The sequence below is a fragment of the Suncus etruscus genome, chromosome 7, assembly GCF_024139225.1.
Source record: "Suncus etruscus isolate mSunEtr1 chromosome 7, mSunEtr1.pri.cur, whole genome shotgun sequence".
In the NCBI taxonomy this organism is placed as follows: Eukaryota; Metazoa; Chordata; class Mammalia; order Eulipotyphla; family Soricidae; genus Suncus; species Suncus etruscus.
The window spans coordinates 13,452,943-13,471,303 of NC_064854.1; the positions used below are offsets into that span (position 1 = coordinate 13,452,943).

The 18,361-nt window shown below is 39.3% G+C and overlaps 1 protein-coding gene and 1 long non-coding RNA gene across 5 annotated transcripts in view; one reads left to right on the top strand and one right to left on the bottom strand.

Annotated features, from left to right (window-relative positions):
• Window positions 1–18,361, bottom strand: part of LOC126013249 (arylacetamide deacetylase-like) — a 184,390-nt gene that overhangs the window by 53,794 nt on the left and 112,235 nt on the right. The window lies entirely within an intron of this gene.
• The window catches only part of LOC126013276 (uncharacterized), a 234,190-nt gene that overhangs the window by 53,409 nt on the left and 162,420 nt on the right, over window positions 1–18,361 (top strand). The window lies entirely within an intron of this gene.

Below are 18,361 nucleotides of genomic sequence, written 5' to 3' on the forward strand. Positions count from 1 at the left end.
AGCTACATTGGCCAATGCCTTCAAATTACCTAACTTTCAGATTACAAAGCCTCTGCTCAGCCTTTTGTCTCATTGGCTTGTCATTCTGAAATGATTACACTTAGAACAAGTACAAAAGACCAACTCTACAAAGGGAAAATTCCTGGCACAACTGCTAAATTCAGTGGCATATCAGGTTAGTAGGCTGCCAATAAATATACACTTGTTGCACAATTACATGGGCAGAATAGTTGTGAGGAGATAGACATTATGGAAATATACTGAAGAGGGTGTATGTTTCAAATAGCAAACCTCAAAGTGAGAAAGACCTGACTGACAGTGTTAAAGAACTGAAAACTTTCACAGCCAATGGATGTGGTTACTTATTTCTATGCCTTGCACTAATGATATTCTCCAATGAATTATACTAATCTGAAGAGAACAGCACAACAATCATGCAGACAGCTAGCAGTCCTTGAGCACCTGTCGCTAACCTACATTTAATGTACTAAAACTCATACTTTATTCTCAATAACCTTCTATCATGAGGCAGAGGCCCAAGGAAGCTCAGAAATTGTTGCAGCTTTTCAGAACGACCCTGTGGCTGGCATCCCAGGCTTATTCTCCTCTCCGATGTTCACACAATGACTTGCCAAAAGCACAGAAAGTGGGACAGTAGAGTTGGAGGCATGCCCTGATGGCTCATTTTTTAGGTGCCCCTCTCAGATCCTCTCCTAGTAGAGGACACTGGACAGTGCTGACCTATGGGGCCAACAGATGCCTGCATCATGTTGGCCGGGCTCAGCAGGGAGGCCTCTGGCACAGAAAGCCATTCCTGAAGAAGCATGAACCACACTGCTGTACTCCTCTGTGAGTTAAAGGTGGTTCGCCAAGTTTTGCTGGTTTGTGTGTGAGTGTGTGTGAAGCAAAATGGATTGAATTGAGCAGAATTTAATTTAAGAGATATGACGATACAGAGAAGAAATACATGTTTAAGAGAGCACAGTCTTCTCCAGAGTAAAAACAACTAAGGGTAAATGTGTTCAAGGAAGAACAGGACCTTGGAGAGCTGATGAGCCAGGCTTGCTAATTTGGAATCTGAGGACCAGGGAGGAGGGCTTTGTACAGAGAAACGTGGAGAAGTTAGTGAAAAAAACAGGTACCAACACTGTTTTGCACTCCAAAATCCAGAGTCCAAGTGACATATTACTTTTATATATTTGTATTTTGTTAATTAAGGTAACTAGCTAACATGACTGCATATAGGTTTAGGGTTACAATTTTACATGTCTTCAAAATGCTTCCACGACACAGCAACTATCAAAGTTCAATATTCTAAATACTAAAATAATAAAAAATAGATTATTTTGCCTGATGTAATTTTAATCAGTGCAAAAATGAAACCTTTTCTTTCTGTAGTAAAATGTATGTAACATTTGAGTCACTTTTAGTTCTACATTCACATTACACAATAATTATAGTCTTCAAAATATATATTCTTCAAATATTTATCAACCTTCCAAACTAAAATCTATATTCATTAGGTAAAATGTCCTTTCAGGAAGCTCAAAGTTCAGCTCCTTCCAAGCATATGAACAAACTAGGAGGACTAGGGCAGATCTATGTCCAAGTCAGGACCTTATGTCCTCAGAAAACCCAGACTCTGAGAATCACAGTCAGCATCCTTGGTCACAGATAGATGATAAATTCTGAGTGTAGTAAAACAAAATGCTGCATATATATACATATACATATATATAAAGCCTTGCTTTAGTACCAGCTTTTAAGGTGAATATGTACACATATATACACATATATATCACTAATATATATATATATACCTATATAGTTTATATACCACATATGTATATTTACATTTATATCATGCATATTTATACATATGTGCCATATACACCAATTTGTATTTATCTATACTATTTTTATGATATAATCTTGCTGTTTAATTTGGTTAGGTATTTTATCTAAGATATACATATTAATTAATTAATAGTTAATTCATTATTAATATTATTAATTAATAAATATTAGTGCTACTGGACATCTCTTCATAGTTACAATTTCAATTGAAAAATGTTCTCGTGGTTTATTATTTGAAGTGATCTTTTTTGTTGTATTTGAACTTTACTCCTTATTGTGATGATGAATGTTCATCCATTATGAAATACATATAAACTAGAGCCAGCTATTGTTTTTTCCATTCTCTTGATTTGCTCATTGGACTCATACAAGTAAAAGCAGAGAAGAATGGAGAAGAGGAGTGGGAGGCAGAGAGGGAAGATTAGAGAGAAACAAAAAAATTGAGAGCTAATAAGAAATAGGCAGGCAGTAGGTGTGTTATCAGCATTAGTTTCTCAAATAAAAATGCACATGGATAAAAGGTTCTTGTTTGTTGAACAGATTGTATACTAAAAGCTAGGCTAGAGCTTTTTGTTGCTGTTGTTGCTGTTGTTGGTCCCTGGATGTGTACTGTCCAGTCTTGGTTGCAACAACCAGTATATAGCGATCTTGGCTTTTGCACATATCAAAGGGTGACCTGTTCTCTGATTTTGTCTTATCGATAGCTGATGAGGGAGGACAACTTGCTCTTAGATCAAGTTGTTCCCATTTCCTCCTTGTCAGGTTATCAATTTAGGACTGGCTCATGTTGGTGTAAGAGCAGCATTGTAAATGCCCTGGAGGGGATTTGGTTCCTTGAGCTGTTGCGGAGAACTCTGTCGTATCTATGTCTGGGATCCGGGAGTTAAGGCTGAAAGGTCAGTGTCTAGTTCCCTGGAGCCTAAGTTGTTTCCACATGACATACATTTAGGGTGGGAGATGTCCCTGTGTTGTAAACAAGTATGAGTTCTTATCCCTAGTAGATAAGAGCTTGTTTTTATACATACAATTTCCCCTTTGTTTAATATGTCTTTGCAGGAGGAAGTGGTGCTACATTATATTGCTGGTGGATTTGGGGGGTGGAGAGAAAAGAAACCAGACTTCTGACAAAAACTAAGAATATATATGCTCACACATATCTAAAGGAAAAAAAGTTTCTTTAAAAAAAAAGAAGATTAAATAAAAGATGTAATTAAGGGGATAAAGTGGGGCCAGGAGAGATAGCATGGAGATCAGGCATCTGTCCTTTCTGCAGAAGGGCAGTGGCTCAGAACCCGGCATCTCAAATGGTCCCCCGTGCCCTCCAGGGAAGTTCTCCAAGTACAGAGCCAGGAGCACCCTCCGAGTGCTGCCAGGAGTGACCCAAACAAAGCAAAAACAAATCAAATCCAATAAGAAAAACTAAAACAAGGCAAAACAAACAGAAGAATCTAACAAGAATAAAAAAGAAAAGAAAAAAAACAGAGTAAAGGGAGAGAAAGTAATACAGGAGATCACTTTATATTTGTGGAGAAACAGGATAAGAGTTAGTGTTATATAGGTCTATACTTATGATGAAAGAATAGGGTTCCCACTTGTCTTTTGAGATTTCCTTATGAGGTGTGGGGTCCAGGCAGGGAGGTCTTGGGCAGAATTCTTGAAGTGGGGGTCCTTTGGAACTAATTCTGGTATCAAGCCACAGTCCACATTAGGGAGAGGTGATTAGAGGAGGGCCACACTGCATGAGTCTGTCAGGATGTTGGTTTTATTTTCTTGCCGGGAACGAGGTGAGAGCTTGAGTGGGTGTCTCGTCACTTGGGTAGTGGTTACTGGCTCGTTGTGGTAGGAGGTCTTTCTTGGTGCCTAGTGGATTAAGAGCTGAGGATGAAGAGTTAGAGTGTGGTGGGGATATTGGGGGTGGGATTGAGGGGTGAAGGGATAATCGGATTTCTGGAGGAGGGAGAGGGGATAGTCTATGGGATGGGTTACATAGGGTATAGGTATGAGTTGTTTGTGGTTTAGGTTTGTCCCTTAAGGAGAATTTCTGTCTCTGTATGCTCCTGCACACATATAAACATATAGAAGTTAGCTTAGGTGTATATTAATGTAGAGAGGTGTGGAGAGCAGGAGGTACTCTGAGTACTAATTATAGTACTTGTAAGGAAAGGAAACATTTAATAGATCATCTTTTGGGTATGTATAGGTTTTGTGTCTCGAGTACTGACCATTATGTTAGTGAGGTCTATCTATATACGTGTTTACCCTTTTCAGTTTTGTCCACAGCACATTTTATGTCCGCATTCCTTTCCTATAGAAGAGGTAACCATGTGGTTTTTATTTGACATAGATTGAGTTGATGATAGTGAGGAAAAGAAGGTGGAAGAAGAGGGAGACAAGAAGAGAGAATAGGAAAAACAAGACAAAACAAAACAAACCAACAATCAAACACCAAAAGCAACAAAAATACGAAGTAATGAGAAGAGAGGCTATAAGAGCAAGGCATGTTAGTTTGGTTGAAAGGGTTCGATGCTTGGGCCTTGTGGTAAAAATCCATAAGTCTTGGTTGTTGCTTTGGTGATTTGGCTGGTTCTGTGCTTCAGGTCCTAAAAGAAGGCATAATCTAGAGATAAAGGGTATATTAAAGAGTTTTATCTGGCCATTTTCATGCTTCAAGCAGAGTACGGTGCCTTGTGTGACTGAGCACCGAGGTACCACCATAGATGTTCACACTTTGTATTCAGGAACCCCTATGGACAGAAAAACTGAGAGGTTATTTTAATAGTAGTAAGGATAAGGCGTTCAAATATAATGTTTTGAAATGTTTCCATCGGACTCAGTAAGTTCCCATTGTAATCTTTACCTGTAATCCTATATATGATCCCTAGTAAATTATTATGGGCCTTTGTAGTAAAATGATAATTACCTACCTGTTCTCTCTATGCTGCTGTTTCTGTTGTTGCTCGTTTCTTTATGATATAATGTGTAGTTGGACTTTGTGTTGTTTCTCTCCCCTTTGTTTTGGGCTATACTCCCCAGTATATGGTGATTATTACTGTGTTTGAGGTTTCTATCCTGTTACACCCTGTTATTTAATGTGGGGGTATTGGGTGTATATCTGGTGTATATTCTAGGTATTTCAGAATAGTGCTATCATTCTGTGTTTATCTTTCATCTTCTGGCTTGCTTCATTTAACATAATATGTTCTAGGTCCATCCACATTGCTGCAAAGTCTGTGATTGTATCATTTCTTACTGCCATGTACTATTCCATTGTGTACAGATAGCACATCTTAATAATCCACTCATCTATTGTTGGACATCTAGGTTGGTTCCAAGACTTGGCTATTATACTGAGTGCTGCGATAAATAGTGGGGTGCACACATACTTTGGGATGAATATCCCTCCGACTTGGGAATAGATACCTAGGAGAGCAATTGCTGGGTCAAATGGAAGCTCAATTATGAGCTTCTTGAGCACACTCCGGACTGTTCTCCATAGGTGTTGGACTAGGGGGAACTCTCACCAGCAGTGGATGAGAGTGCCTTTCATACTGCATCCCCGCCAACACAGATTGCTCCCATTATTTTTGATGTGGGCCATCCTCACTGGTGTAAGGTGGTACCTCATTGTTGTCTTGATTTGGATTTCCCTAATGATGAGTGAAGGTGAGCATGCTTTCATGTGTTTGTTGGCCATCTTTTGGTCTTCCTGGGAGAAGTGTCTATTCATTTCATCTCGCCATTTTTCTATGGCTTTATTTGGTTTGGGGGGACTCAGCTTTCTGAGTGCTTTGTATATTCTGGTTATCAGCCCCTTATCTGATGTGTTGAATGCGAAAATTTTTTCCCATTCAGTTAGCTGTCTTTTTGTCTTGAGTTGGGTTTGCTTGCCATGCAGAAGCTTCTTAATTTGATGTAATTCCATTTATTTATGTTTGCTATATATATATTATGCTAAAATCCTTGCCATTGGTGTTCCATCCTCAAAGACTTTTTTAATATGTAGGTCTTCGAGTGTTCTCCCTATTTTTCCTCAATAAACTTTATAGATTCTGATCTAATTTCAAGGTCTTTAATCCATTTTGAGTTGACTTTTGTATAAGGAGTGAGGTATGGGTCAATTTTCAGTTTCTTACAAATGGTTTTCCAGTTGTACCAACACCATTTGTTGAAGAGACATTCTTTGTTCCATTTCAAGTTCTTGGCTCTATTGTCAAATATTAGTTGACTGTATATCTGGGGATTTATGTCTGGAAATTCTGTTTTAACCCACTGGTCTGAGGCTCTGTTTTTGTTCCAGTACCATGCTGTTTTGATCACTATGGCTTTATAGTATAGCTTCAGATTAGGTAAAGAAATGCCACCCAACTTCTTGTTTTTCAATATCTGTTTGGCTATCCTGGGTCTTTTATGGTTCCAGATGAATTTTATGATTAATCGTTCTAAGTCTTGAAAGAATGATGCATGGATTTGGATGGGGATTGCATTAAATCTATATAGAAGTTTGGGTAGGTCGTCATTTTGATTATGTTGATTCTACCTACCCATGAGCATTGGGTGTTCTTCCATTTCCTTAGATCCTCTTCAATTTCTTTCTGAAGTGTTTTAAAATTTCCCTGGTATAAATCCTTCACTTCCCTTGTAAGGTTGAATCCTAGGTACTTGATATTTTTTGAAACTATTTTAAGTAGAATTGTATTTTTAATCTCTGTCTCTTCAGCTTCGTTATTTGTATAGAGACATGCTACTGTCTTTTGTGCATTGACTTTATAACCAGCCACTTTGCTGTAATGGTTAATTGTTTCTAGGAGTTTTACTGTGGACTCTTTAGGGTTTTCCATGTATATCATCATATCATCTGCAAAAAGAAATAGTTTGAGTTCCTCTTTCCCAATTTGAATCCCTTTTATTCCCTTCTCTTGTCTGATTGTGATTGCAAGGATTTCTAAGATTATATTGAATAAGAGTGGAGAGAGTGGACAGCCTTGCCTAGTTCCTGACCTTAGAGGAAATGCTTCTAGTTTTTCGCCATTAAGGTTAATGTTGGCTGTGGGCTTTTTATAGATTGCTGTAACTATCTTCAGGATGGTTCCTTCTAACCCTATTTTTCTAAGTGTCTTCAACATGAAAGGGTGTTGGATTTTGTCAAACGCCTTCTCTGCATCGATTGATATGATCATGTGGTTTTTTATATTTTTGTTGTTGATGTGATGTATGATGTTGATTGATTTGCGTATGTTGAACCAACCTTGCATTCCTGGTATAAAACCCACTTGGTCATGGTGTATGATCTTTTTGATGAAGTGCTGGATTCGGTTTGTTAAGATTTTGTTGAGTATCTTTGCATCTATGTTCATTAGAGAGATTAGTCTGTAGTTTTCTTTCTTGGTGGTGTCTTTGCCATCTTTGGAAATGAGTGTGATATTAGCCTCATAAAAAGAGTTGGGAAGAATTCCTGTTTTTTCGATGGTTTGAAAGAGCCTGTGGAAAAGTGGCAGTAAGTCTTCTTTGAATGTTTGATAGAATTCACCTGTAAATCCATCTGGTCCTGGACTTTTGTTCTTAGGGAGTTTCTTAATTACATCATCAATTTCCTCTGACATTATTGGTCTGTTTAGGCTTTATATGTCTTCCTTTTCCAATCTTGGGAGATGATAATTTTCCAGGAATCTGTCGATTTCCGTTGGGTTCTCTAGCCTAACTGAGTATAGTTGTTCATAATATGATCTCATGATATGTTGTATTTCTTGGGATTCTGTTGTAATCTCTCCCCTTTCATTTGTGATCCTACTGATTTGGGTATTTTTCCATTTTTTTTTTGGTGAGTTTTGCCAGTGGTTTGTCTATCTTGTTGATTTTTTCAAAAAACCAACTCTTGGACTCATTGATTTTTTGTATTGTTTTTTTTTTTAGTTTCTATGTTGTTTATTTCTGCTCTGGTTTTTATTATTTCTTGCCTTCTGGTTGTGGTTGGATTTCTTTGCTGCTGTTGTTCCAATTCCTTGAGATGAACCTTTAAACTGTTGATTTTGTCATTTTCCTCTTTCTTGACATAGGCCTGTATTGATATGAGTTTCCCTCTAATTCCTGCTTTTGCTGTGTCCTACAAATTTTGACAAGTTGTCTCTTCATTATCGTTTGTCTCAAGGAATCTTTTTATTTCTTCCTTGGTTTGCTCTTTGATCCAGCTGTTTTTGAGCAGTGTGTTGTTTAATCTCCAAGTATTAGTTTTTCTCCATTGCTTCTTCTTGCAATTAATTTTTACCTCTGTTGCATAGTGATCTGATAGGGTGCTTCTAATAATCCTTACATTTGGGGTCTTATATAGGTTTGATTTGTATCCTAAGACATGGTCTATTCTGGAGAAGGTTCCATAAGGGCTTAAGAAGAATGTGTATTCTGTTTTCTGGGGATAGAGAGCCCTATATAAGTCTATTAGCCCTAGATCTTCTAATTTTTCATTTAGGGCTCTTATTTCTTTGCTATTTTGTTGTCTACTGGATCTGTCCAGTGGTGATAGTGGAGTGTTGAAATCTCCTAGTATTATCACATTTCCTGCCATGTGTTTATACAAGTTAGTGAGCAGCTGGCTCACATATTTTGCTGACTCTACATTAGGTGCATACATATTGATCAGGGTTAGTACCTCTTGATCTATTGTTCCCCTGATTAGTATGTAGTGACCCTCTTTGTCTCTGATCACTTTCTCGAGGTTGAATGGAATTTGGTCTGATATAAGAATGACTGTCCCTGCTCTTTTTTGTTTTCCATTGGCTTGAAAGATTTATTTCCATCCTTTTTTTCTAAGCCTATGCCTGTCCTGTACTTGTAGGTGTGCTTCTTGAAGGCAGCAGAAGGCCGGTTTAGCTTTTTTAATCCAGTTCTCTACTATGTGTTGTTTAATGGGAGAGTTTAGTCCATTAACATTTAGGGAGATTATTGACAGAGAGGGCTCTTGTGCAGTTGTGTTGTGTAGGGTGGTTGTTGTTACAATCGGGGGTTTGGATTGTGTATTTTATCTGTGAGTAGGTCATTTAGGATTGGTTTTTTTGCACAAATACTGCAAGCTTGTTTTTGTTTGAGAATGTCTTTAGGCTACCATCCTATATGAATGACAGTTTTGCTGGGTATTGTACCCTAGGCTGGAAATTTCTTTCATTCAGTCATTTAAATATGTCATTCCACTGTCTTCTTGCTTGAATTGTTTCAAATGGGAGATCTTGTTTGATTCTTATGTCCCTTCCTTTCTACTTGAGGTTCTTTTTTTCCCTTATTGCTTTAAGGAGTTCATCTTTCTCTTTTTTCTTTGCCATTTGGATTATAATATGTCTTGGTTTTGGTTTATTAGGATCTATTTTATTAGGGACTCTTTTCAATTCCTGGATTTGCAGAGTCCTCTTTTCAAAGGGTGGGGAAGTTTTCTGCTATTATTTCCCTAACTACTTATTCTTCCCCATTCCCTGTTTCCTCCCCTTCTGGTATACCTACAATTCTTAGATTATTTCTTTTGTCTTTGTTCATTAAGTACTGGACTTTTCCTTCCAGTGCCTTGCCTCTTAATTCCTTGTTGGTTTCCTGGTCATTTTTGGTTTGCAGTTTTCCTTCAAGTACTACTATGTGCTTCTCCATCTCTGCGATTCTGCTCATCTGGCTTTTTATGGTGTCTGTTAATTTCTTTAATTGCTTTTGTATGGAGTCTCTCATATTCTGTATCAGATCTTCTTTAATTTGGCTAATTTCTTCCTCCATGGATTTCTTGAACTCGGTGGCTAGAGATTCTCTCATTTCCTATACCATAGCTTGCATTTCCTTTCTCATGGCTGCTTTTAAATCTTCATCTCTTGGATCTGTGTGTTTTGGTGGACTTGGGAACTTAGTAGGAGTTCTTTCTGTATCTCCAGCTGTTAGATTCCTCCTCAGTTTACCCATGATTTTATGTATATTGGTGTGGCTTGGAGAGCAGTGTCTTCTGATTTTGGCCTGCTTTTGCTCCCTGAGATGTGGGGCTGGGTCCCTTCTCTGGATTGCAGCTCCGAGTGGGACTGTTGGGTGGGCTGGCTGAAGTTTGGCCTCTAGTGTGCCTCTAGAGGGAGCCTGGTTAGTGTTCCCTACTCTTGCTGCCAGCCAGTGCAGTACCGCTCCGAGCTACAGTGGTGGGGGGCACTGTTGAGCCTGGCTCCTTTGCCCTCTACTTGCCCTCCCCTACCTGGAAGTCAGTGGAGCTCTGCCACTTTCAGGCCTTTGTTGAAAATCCCTCTCGTCTATGGTTCCTAGTCCATCCCAGCTGGGGGCGCTAGAGATCTCGAGATGCGACAGGGGGAGGGGAGGAGGCAGCAGGAAGTCCCCTGGCAACTGCTGCCCAGGGAGACCTCACAGCCATGACAAGGGGAGGGGCGCAGGCAAAGGACAGTCTCCCACCTGGTGCCGCCTCTGGAACCTCACAGACACGACAGGGGGAGAGGCGAGGGCAAAGGCGACAACTTCATTTTTAAATACTTTTATCCCCATAGGAACAAAGCAATTTATATGTCAATGCTTCTCTGAAGCCACCTAATGTTCAGAAACAAATAAAGTAACACGACGGTCAACTATCAACAAGGACTTACTAAACTTTATGACAATGACTTAATGATATCATTAGAAATACAAGTATTTCACAAATTTTCTTGCCGCTATACTCTTTTTTTTCCTCTTCATTTTTGCGTTCTTTAAATAATTTCTCTTCCACTTACCTGGAAATAAATGGGTTATGATTATCTAAGTAAACTATGCTACGTGATATATGCTCATTAAATAAAGTAAATAAAAGTGAAAAAAATCTCCACTAAGAAAACAAATTGCAACTATGTGAGGTGTCGGGTGTTAACCAGATGCACCAGGGTGGTCATTTCATGATATATAGTCAGATTAAATCAGCATGCTGCATACCTAAAACTAATATAATTTTATAGGTTGTTTTTTGTAAACCTAAAATGACAATTATTATGTCAATAAAACCACAATTTTTAAAGTCATATGGCAGGAGGTGTGGTACTGCTGGCTATACCAAAGGAAAACTGATACAGGAAACTACAACCAGAGTATGCATGGAATTTTCCTACATCCAGGATGGCAGACATGTTACCTCATCACTATACTGTCATAGGGAATACTGACTAGTCCAATCATCTTGGAAAACAATATAGACTTTCCTCAAAGAAATAGGGATTTATCTCCCATACATTACAGACATTTCACTTCTGAGAATATATCCTAAGGGCCCCAAAAACACAATACAGAAAAGCCCTCTGCATTTCTTTCTTCATGGCACTACTTTTCATATTAAACAAAATCTGGGAACATTCTAAGTGCCAAGAACAGAACAATGTATAATGTGTGGTGGGAACACTCTTTCATACTGATGTTTTAATGCAGTTTTTGTACATTAAAAAAGTAGGCTGATAAAACAAACAAACCAAAATAAAGAAAAATAAAATATGGTGTATCTACACATGTAGCCATCAGAAAAGATGGATTTATAAAATTTTCTAATACCTGGATAGACATGTAGTGTATTATGCTAAGTGAAATAGGTCAGAGAAAGAAACTAAGTATGGAATGACAGGAGAACCTGTCCTTGGTAGAAAGTTTGCCACAGTAAGGGAGGGCTGCAAAGATAGGAATTACTATAATAATTTTAAGAGAAAGTGATCACTTTCTGAGTACTGAAAGGAGGTAAAGTGACAAGGATGATACCATTTCAGAAAAAAATTATTGAAAACCACTAATCCTAATGGAAAAAAAGAAAAAGTTCCTGCCTTAGAGGCAGGCTGAAGGTTGGGAAGGAAGCTGAGGACTTTGGTGAAGGGAAATGAACACTGGTGAAGGGATGGGTGCTTGAATATTGTATAACTAAAGCTCAATCATCAACAAATTTGCAATTCAATAAATGAGAAAGAGAGAAGAGTGTGCTGAGACTGTTATGTGTACTGGCCCTTGTCATGGAGGCTGTGCAGCCTCCTCAGGAAGGGCAGAGATTCGGAGCCCTTCCCAGTCCAAGGAACTAGGAAAGCCAAGCCTGGGGAAGACCCAAGGTTGGGGACAGCCCAGGGCCCAGGAGGGATCCCAGGGTCAGGGAAGAAACCATCACCTCATTCTGATGGAATGCAGAGATATGGGTTGGACCATTCAGGTAGTCTTTGGGTGGGTTCTGATCTGTGTGCTTTAGTCAGTGGTTGGCAAGCCGCAGCTCGCAGCTCTCGAGCCATATGCGGCTCTTTCCACTTTTTTTTTTTTTTTTTGTGGTTTTTGGGTCACACCCGGCAGTGCTCAGAGATTATTCCTGGCTCCAGGCTCAGAAATTGTTCCTGGCAGGCACGGGGGACCATATGGGATGCCGGGATTTGAACCGATGACCTCCTGCATGAAAGGCAAACGCCTTACCTCCATGCTATCTCTCCGGCCCCTCTTTCCACGTTTTAATGCGGCTCTTCTGTGTGCCGGGTGGCTGCTCCAGGAGTCAGGACTCTGCTCCTAGCCTCTGTCAGTGCACGCCCTGTGTGGCTCTCAAAATAAATTTCAATCATGGTTTTGGCGAGATTTGGCTCAGTTGAAAAAAAAAAAAGGTTGCCCACCACTGTTTAGGTTGTTGATTAAATAGTAACAACCTGTAGTCATCCCTTTCAAGGACCTTCTTATTTCAGTCCCTCCCTCTTGTGACCTTCTAAGATGTCTTGTGGAGGGTCAGCGCTAGGGAAGGGGACGTGGGTGCCCCTAATGTCTGGTTTGCTCTACAGGCCTGGTATTTTACCTAATAGCTGCAGTCTATATTGATAGAGCTTATATCAGCTAAGAATCAACTCAAAAGTCCCTAAAAGCAAGGCAAAACAAGCTAATAGTATGGTTAATTCAATTTGAATCACATCTTCCAACTAATAAAGTTGTAAAATCACTATTATTTACTAAAACTATAAAACTGCTCAAAAACACTACAAAGGTACACTTCAAAATAAAAGTTTTGAGACAGCATTCAATTAATAATTAAAAGAAAATGCAGCAATTTCAAACTTCCTCTCCCATTTCACTTGAATTTCAGCCCATTGCTTCCTCAGTTATGCTATGCTGTTTCAAGTAAAATTCTTTCATGTTAGTTTTCCTCTTTTACCAGTCTCCCTAATATGAACCTCTGATTTTTGTAATTTGTGAACTCTACTAATATTCCTCAGTTCTAGAGTAGTTTAGTAGCCTAAACAGAGGAAGGACTGTTCTCCTATATCTATGTATTTGAGAGTAAAATTTGACACCAGTACTAGCATGGCTTCCATGTCATTTTTAAACTAAGAGTGACACACACGTAGCCAACAAGTTTCAATTATTACATCATTTTCACTTCCAAATAATCCCTAGATGAGTGGGAAATTTTTAGACCTGGATTTGGCTTACAGCCTGTAAGGATGCAGGAGCAGCTGGTGACCAGGAAAAGGAACTCTCTAATGCTGGAATCTGAGCTCAGGCTGTGAGTAAACAGGACAGCTGGGAGAGCACCTTCCAGAGACACAGGACATCCTTCCACCTCCTCTTTATGGATCTGTCTTGTCCTTGCCCTTCTCTGTTCCACCATTCCATTTTACATCCTGAAAATGGCACAATATAGTTGACTTTGTCACTTAAAAGTGCTGAACTCAGGTGACACCAGATCTGGTAATAACATGAGAAGAAAAGATAAGTGATCCAGGATTCCTAAGCCTTCTTATAATGGCTTTAGAATGAACCAGTTTCCTGACCTCTCACACAGAAATATCCTTATTAAATATGGCAGATGATATATTTTCCATTTAGAGCATACTCTGAATTTCTAGTAAATGCGAGCTATACTTACTGTATTTGAAGGAAATATACAAAGAACCTGTCAACCTGCCTTGGTTATGCTCTTATAAATTTATATTGATGCAGAGGCAGTGTCTGAATCAGCCAAATAACATGTAATAGAGATTTTCAGAAGCTTTTGAAGAACCCCCTCTGCAACCATGAGAATCCTTCTACTGTGTTAGAATGTGTCTCTTTCTTTTCCATTTCTCTTCTAGGAGACAACAACTAAAATTGATTTGGGATCACAAGTTTAAAAGCCTATTATTTATGAACTGAAAAATACTTATAAATTGTGTTTATCAAATCACCCATCCATTCAACCAACCATATTGCTCTACTTATTTGCTTATTTGATCTCCTTCCCATTTTTTATATCTGAAATAACTCTACCACCTCCCTGCATTATTTCTCTTACTCCCATCTCTTAAGTTAGATTTTTTCTCCTGAGAGTCAGTCCTTTTCTTTTCAATCTTTTCAAAACCTCTGATTTTATTTTCTCTTTCACTTTAGCATATAAACAGTTGGACTTTCTCATCTTAAAGTCAAAACCAGGAAAATAGACTGAGTTAATTGATGTTTATTTTAACCTGTTATTGGACCTTCTGTTCTACCTCTAGTCTTTATTTTGTGCACAAATTCAAGAAAAGGCACACTGCTCTTTTCCCTACATATTCACATACTTGTGTTGCTTGATAATGTGATCTGTCTTTGCTCCTCCCTTTAGTCTGTCTTGTTTCCCCTTACAATTCTCTGTGACTCCGTGCCTCGAAAATGTATAACTTCATTTAACCATTTAAGTCTTTTTTTTTTTACCCTTTTTTTTTAAATTTTGATCATAGTGGTTTACATAGTGTTGACAATAATATTTTAGGTACATATTTATATAAAATCAGGGGGGATTCCCATCACCAAATTGTCCTCCCTACACCACCGTTTCTGTCCTACCTCCCATTTCCTCTTCCCTCACCCCAGGTCGGCTAGAATATGTGGTCCCCTCTGTATCTAACCCACAACTTAGTAGTCTTGCACCTGTTTGGTCTTGATGCCTCCCTTAGTTCCCCCTCTAACTGGAGGCAGGACTAGCTAGTTCAAGTTGCGTGGTTTTGTTTGAAAAAGAGAAAAGTAATAAACTGGGGTAAGGGTCTAGTACCCCGAAACTGGGTGGAATCCTTCCAGAGGCTCTCCTCATCGATTTGAGAGATGGAGAAAAAGAAGGTGAAACACTCCACCAGTACCAAAAGAAGTGTCAAATATCCAGTGAGGGCTTGAGCTATATCGATAAGCACCACAAAAAAAAACAGGCAAACAAACAAACAACAAAAAGCAAAACAAACAAAAACCAAACAAAAACATACAAACAAACAAAACACGCCATGGTCTTGAAATGAGAAACATGGCATAGCACATAACGAAAGAAAAGAAAGGAAGAGAAAATATAAGTATGATTGGGGACAATTTCAATAATCACTCCCAAACAGAGAAATCGACCAAAATAGATAGGTGAATAAAAATAATAATAACAATAATAAATGGAGGTAAAAAAATATATAGATAATAACCAAGGTTTTGTGCTTTTTGTATTTTTATTTTTTCCCTCCTGCCCAGGCACAGTAAATATTGGGGTCATTCGAAAAGGAATTCCCTTGGCCTAAGAGATATGGGGTTTCTCCGTCCTTGGAGCATACTGTCATGGGATCAACACTAGACTTTGCTCAGGAACCTTTACTCTCCCGGTGGTGGTTTTTTTTTTTTTTTTTTTTTTTTTTGGTGTGTGGAAGATTTCTGTTCTGTGTTTAGAGGTCTCAGTATCTGCACAGATCCTGAGGTGGGACTTATGATGAAGTCAGTCTTTGTGGTTCTAGAGGTTCTGTTACCTCCGTGTCATTTTAATCCATCTTCTGTGGTTGGTGATCTTGGTCTTTGCACTGATCCTAGGGTGGCACCTAGGATAGCGTCTTTCTTTGTGCTTCCAAAAGTCCCGTTCCGTTACAATTTTCTCTGCCGGACCTTTGGGACTGGGGATCCTGATTATTGTGCAGGTCATAGTTCAAACCCTAAACTAGGGCTTTTTTTTTTTTTTTTTTGGTCCCAAGATGTATACCGTCTGGTCGTAGTTCTAGCAGCCAGTCAACTATAAATCACGATCTTGGCTTTTGGACCTACCAAAGGGTGCCAAGACTTCTGGTTTTGTCTTGTCGTTAGCTGGTAAGGTAGGTTAATCTGCTCTAAGGTCAGGATGCTCGGATTTTCCTCATTGTCAGGAAATCATGTTAGAGTTGGCCCTTGTTGTTGACCCCGCAGTATTAAGGCTGTCCCGGCTGGGATTTGTTTCTTGCCGCTGTTGTGAGGAACTGTGCCGTTTCTATGTCTGGGATCCAGGGTTCAAGGCTGGATGAATGGTATCTAATCACCTGAGGTCTAAGTTGATTCCACATGACATATTTTCAAGGTAGGAGATATCCCTGTATTGTAAACAACTATGAGTTCCCATCTCTAGTAGACAAGAGCTCTTTTTTTTTATGTAAGATTTCCCCTTTATTTGGTGTGCCTTTGCAGGGGGAAGTGGTGCTACATTATAATGTCTGTGTATTTGTGGGTGGACAGAGGGGATAACAGAAACAGGTCACATACCCAAAAGCGAGGAGAAAAAGAAAAAGAAAAAAAAAGGAAACAAAAATGTATGCACTCACAAATGTATATGTAGGACAAACATTTAAAAAATAAATTAATTAATTAAAAAAATTTAAAAAAAAAATAAAAAAAATTTAAGGTGAGTTAGTGAGGTTTTTAAAGGACCAAAGTGGTGCAAAAGACTACCTTACATTTGGGGGAGAGTAGGTAAAGAGGTGGTGTATTACCAGTCTTATGCCAATGTTGGAGGTACAGTTTTTCCCATTGTCTTTTGGGTGTTTCTTGTGGTGTGTGGGTTCCCAGGCATCTTCCTATCCCACCCCCTGAACATCTTCAGATTGGTAAAAATTTGCGGCAGGGAGGTCTTTGAAGAGTTCTTGCGTTGGGGATACTTTTGGACCTAGGTCCGGTTTCAAGAAACAGTCCACGTTAGGGGGAGTTGGTAGGGAAGGCCGCACAGCATGAGTCCGCAGGGAGTTGGCTGTCTTTTCTTGCAGGAGACGAGGTGTGGGTTTGACTGGGTGTCCCCTCGCCTGGGTGCTGGGTACTGTTTCGTTGGGTAGGAGGTCGGTCTTGATGCCTAATAGATTGAGGATTAGGGCGAAGAGTTTTAATATGGTGGGAGATCTGGATGGAATTGAGGGGTGAAGGGATAGTTGGATTTCCAGATGGGAGACAGGGGAAGGTATATGGGAGGGGTATGCAGGGAGAGAAAAGAGAAAATACCTTAGAAAGAAAAGGAGAAGAGAAAGGGGAAAAAGTAAAGAGAAGAATAGAATTAAAAAAAAAAGTAGTGAGAAGAGAGGAGAGAATAGCAAGGGAATGCTGGTTAGGTTGAATGTGTTCGAAGAATAGAGCCTGTAGTTTAAGTCTGTACATCGCAGGCACTGCTTCGGTGGTCTGACTGGTCACGTGCTTCAATTCCTAAAAGAAGGTATAACCTAGAGATAAAGTATATGTTAGAGAGTTTTCTCGTGGCCCTCTCGTAGTGCATGCTATATACGGTATCTCATGTGGTATCCCGAGTTGCCATCTTAGTTTGTCCGCCCTTTGTATCCAAGGGCGCCTGTGGGCAGAAAAGCTGAGAGGTTATTTAAAATATAGTAAGATAAAGGCATTAAAACATAGTGTTATGGTATGTTGCCATTGCAGTCATGATTTTCCTTGGTGTTCTATACTTGTGTTCCTGTATACGAACTCTAAGGGATTATTGTGGGCCTTTGTTTTGGAAGTCTGAATACATACCTGTTCTCTTAATGCTGTTGTTTCTGTTGTTGTTGTTTTCTTTGTGGTATAATGTGTTGTCAAGTGTTTGTGTTGCTCCTTTTTCATGAATTTTGGACACTGCTCCCACGTATATGTTGAGTGTTACAGTGTTCGAAGTTTCTACCCTGTTAAACCCTGTTATTTGATTGTTAGGTATTACTTGTGTTTAAACTATATGTTCTAGGTGTTTCAGAATAGTGCCACCATTCTGTGTTTATCTTTTGTCTTCTGACTTACTTCGTTTAACATAACATGATCTAAGTCCATCCATGTTGCTGCAAAGTCTGTGATTGTATCGTTTCTGACTGCCATGTAATATTCCATTCTGTATATGTACCACATCTTAATGATCCATTCATCTGTTGTTGGACATCGAGGTTGGTTCCACGATTTGGCTATTATACTGAGTGCTGCGATAAATAGTGGGGTGCATACGTATTTTGGAATGAATGCCCTTCCATCTTGGGGGTATATGCCTAGGAGAGCAATTGCTGGGTCAAATGGCAGCTCAATTCTGAGTTCTTTGAGCACTCTCCAGACTTTTCTCCATAGATGTTGGACTAGGGGGCATTCCCACCAGCAGTGGATGAGAGTTCCTTTCATACCGCATCCCCGCCAACAAAGGTTGTTTCCATTATTTTTGATGTGAGCCATCCTCACTGGTGTAAGGTGGTATCTCATTGTTGTCTTGATTTGGATCTCCCTGATGATGAGTGAAGGTGAGCATGTTTTCATGTGTTTGTTGTCCATCCTTCTGTCTTCC